This window comes from Arachis ipaensis, chromosome B06, assembly GCF_000816755.2.
Source record: "Arachis ipaensis cultivar K30076 chromosome B06, Araip1.1, whole genome shotgun sequence".
Taxonomy (NCBI): domain Eukaryota; kingdom Viridiplantae; phylum Streptophyta; class Magnoliopsida; order Fabales; family Fabaceae; genus Arachis; species Arachis ipaensis.
In genome coordinates, this window is record NC_029790.2 from 127,404,150 (window position 1) to 127,407,763 (window position 3,614).

The 3,614-nt window shown below is 33.7% G+C and overlaps 1 protein-coding gene across 2 annotated transcripts in view; it reads right to left on the reverse strand.

The window, feature by feature from the left end:
• LOC107605221 overlaps positions 1-282 on the reverse strand; it is a 2,054-nt gene extending 1,772 nt beyond the window's left edge. The window contains exon 1 of one of the 2 annotated variants that reach the window (XM_016307015.2): positions 12-282. The gene's annotated coding sequence lies outside the window, so the exon portion shown is untranslated. The remainder of the gene's footprint in view (positions 1-11) is intronic. The other variant, XM_016307013.2, reaches the window with a different exon arrangement.

A 3,614-nucleotide genomic window follows, 5' to 3' on the forward strand; every position in this document is an offset into this window, starting at 1 on the left:
ATAAGGAGCACCTGGAAACAGCTGCGAGAACTGGAAGGAGATGGTAGAAGAGAGGGATTTTGGAGGGTTTATGTGATTTGGGAGTTTGCGAAGGAGAATAGGTTTCAAAACCCTAACTGTGTGATTTGTGGGTGTGGCAAGGAATTTGAGGAAGGAGGAGGAAAAAAACACCAAACCCAAACCCAAAGCCCTTCATTTCATATATTCCTCCTCTTCGAATCCTGTCATCCCCCGCTTTGGTAAATTTCAATCATATAAAGGATAGTTGTCCTGCATATTGCCAAAATTTCAATTTGCACTAAAATTCGTACAAAAATTATCGGATCGAATTTAATATTCGTAGTTTTTAAGTTTGTATTCGATTAGATATATCTGTAAAATATAAAAATATTTTTTAATTTTTTTAAAATATTAATAATTTTTTTTATTTTTTTAAATATATTTACTTTTAAAATAATATTAAACGTATTTTTTTTAAATAATAAAATTAAAGTAATTAACATATATGATAATTATTAGTTGAAATAAAACATAAGAAAAATATTTATTTATTTTTGCGGATTCGCGGATATGCAAATACCTACATAAAATTCGCAATCCAATTCTATAAGTGTGCGGATCAAATCAGATCCGATTCGATAGTCTTGCGGATCGGATCTATGTCTACAATTTTTGTATCAGATTCAGATAAATACCGCAGATATGTAAATCAGATCTGATTCATGAACATCCCTAATTGTCCTTGTCCGACTCGCCAAAAGAACCGGCCAAGCTTATTGGGTCATTGAATCTAGCTTAATCGGTTGATCATAAGTTAAATTAGTTGATTTAGTTTTATTTAAATAAAAATATAAAATAATTAAAATTTAAAAGATATATTTTTATTAATATTTTAACAATAATTAAGTCTTGAATTCTAAAAATAACTAATACAAAAATAAATATAAAATTAATCAATATTATTATAATAATATCTTAATTTAACACAATAAAAATAACAAACCCTAAAATTCTGTCTAGGAAATAATTTTAAAATTTGGTATCTATTATTTTCTTTTTTTTGGGGTTACAATTGTTGCCTTAGGAATTGATTCTTGTTATTGGATGATGATGTTTGTGATGAACCCATCTTAAAAATAAGAAAAATTCAATCAATTCACATAACCTATCAACTAACCATAGTATCACATTAATACATCACCTAATTAATTCACAGAGCCTATCATTCCAATCATCTAAATAGCAAGCATCAATCAACCTAAACAATAAATATCAATTAACCTAAGCAGCAACAATCACGAAAAAAAAAATTAACAACAATCAGAAAAAACTAACAACAATTATAGAATAAAAAATAGCTAAAAGTAACCATTGCAGCTACATTAAAACAGGATCAGTAGCAACAATCATCTAAAATATTAAACAATAATGATTGAATAGCTAAAAAAAATAAAAAAAGATCACCTTGATTGCACGTAAAGGGAGAGAACCGAGCTAGAGAAGAGAAGAGGGAGGCTGAGGAAGACAGAAAAAAGGCAAGAGAAGAGGGCAAACTACGGAAGTGAAAGCAACGAGTAGAGAGGCAGCAGCGAGCAGTAAGGGCGAGCAACGAGACAATGCGGTGACGCAGAGGGGCCGGCGAGAGGCGCGGTGACGCAGAGGAGCAGGCAAGCAGCGCGTCGATTGTAACGACTCAATTTCCAGCATGCCATGGTCAATGCTAACTATATATTATTTGTATAATATGAACCTGTAGCGTGAGTTATAAGCGTGAATTAAACGAGTTATTTCGTTATTTCGTTATTAGCTATAACAGTTAGGCACATAACACGTTTAGAATGAAAGCAAAAAGCACAGATAGATATATTCACATCCATATGCTCGAAGGATGAGTTTCACATATAAGGTGGTTGTATACATAAGATAGATAGTCATATATGTACAGACTCATAAACTAAGCACCGAACTCCGCCTTTATAAAAGCCACCCTAGACTGGAGTCGGAATACTATACAAAAGATCTTAACCCCTCATAAAATATACTAAATACGAGGAAAATAACCTAAACTACTATCTAACTATGCTCCTCCAATACAACATACTCCTATGGACTATAAGTCAGATCAATGATCATCGTGTCCTCCCAAGGTAGAATGACTTCAGATGGTGTCTCGTAGGAAGGGGTCGACAAGAAACTATTAGGAATGGTCGGCTTGACGACCTTTCCTAAAGAACCAAACTAAGCATCCAATGGTTCCAGAGGCTAATAATAAGACACAGAGTCCACCAGTATCAATGGCTCAGGTACAGAGCCAAATCACTCATGATAGATAGGCTAGATGTTGAAAGGTGACTCTGGCTCCAGGTCTGGCTAATAAAAATGTTGTGGTGGAAAAGGGTGATAGAAGACTCCAGGGTGTAACTCTGACAGTAGAAAATCATAAGGAGAATCAGTATTGAACTGCTGAGAAAGAAGGGGATAAGAAAAGGACTGCTCGAAAAGCGTGTAAATTTACGTACTCAGCTCACCCCAGATGAAAGTGTTGCCCCATGCGGAATCCTTGTAGCGGGCTAGTAGAGGGTACTCAAAGAAAATGATTCCTAATCTCATCTGTGGAGTGGGAAAAAAAGGGGAATGAAAACCAATAGTTCCCAGCAAGACGATAACGGAGAACAAAGAGATTTTCGTGCTAAGCCTAAGTTTTATGTGTAACTAGAGAATTTTCATACTAAATTTACGTTCACTGAAGTCGTTCAACAAGGTACACAAACAAATAAGAGATCAAATAAATGACAATACACAAGTAGGAATTAAGCACATATATTCAATCACATAGAAATGCGCAATCAAGTATGATGCATACCTTATCTTAGTGCAAGCTATGAACTCATGTGTTAGTTGTCTACCCGCTCCCGACATTATCCAAACATAAGTTTCGGATATGATTTTTTAGCTAGTGCGCCTCATCATAATTATATAAAGGTATTTGATCGCCATGTCAAATACAATAAACAAACATCTGATCGTCATGTCAGATGTTTCTTTGAACTGAAAAATGACTCAACATTCTGTGGGCGTTCCCACACTTCTGGCTAGACGGTCTAAAACTCTGCACTACCAGGTGGTCATCACGCATCATTGGATCTTTTACTTTTTTTTGGGGGTACATTATAGTGACTTATCGAAGGGACTCTCTTGCCCTTGCTCACTCAATACATTACTATGGTATCATTTCATAACTTAAGAGATTCTCTACTCTTAGCCTTTCAACCTTCGATACCATATTATTCAAGTTTTCATTAAGTATTAAATGTCTTTTATACTCTTGTTTATCCTAAAAGTGACACTCTACCATATTATCATTATATTTTTTCATAAAGACCATCTTACTCCTAAGACTTACTAATTAACCATTTTAGTTTTTTTCTAAATGATCATTTTAATCATAGGTGTCATAATTAATTATCCTAGTATTAATTATTATCCAAGTTGATAATTTACACTCTAATTTACCAAATAAGCTTCAATTCTTTTATTAATACCCATTTCGTCCTTAATAACCTAATCTTACATTTTTATCCCTAATTCTTTACTAAAATCCTTATTTAGACTCA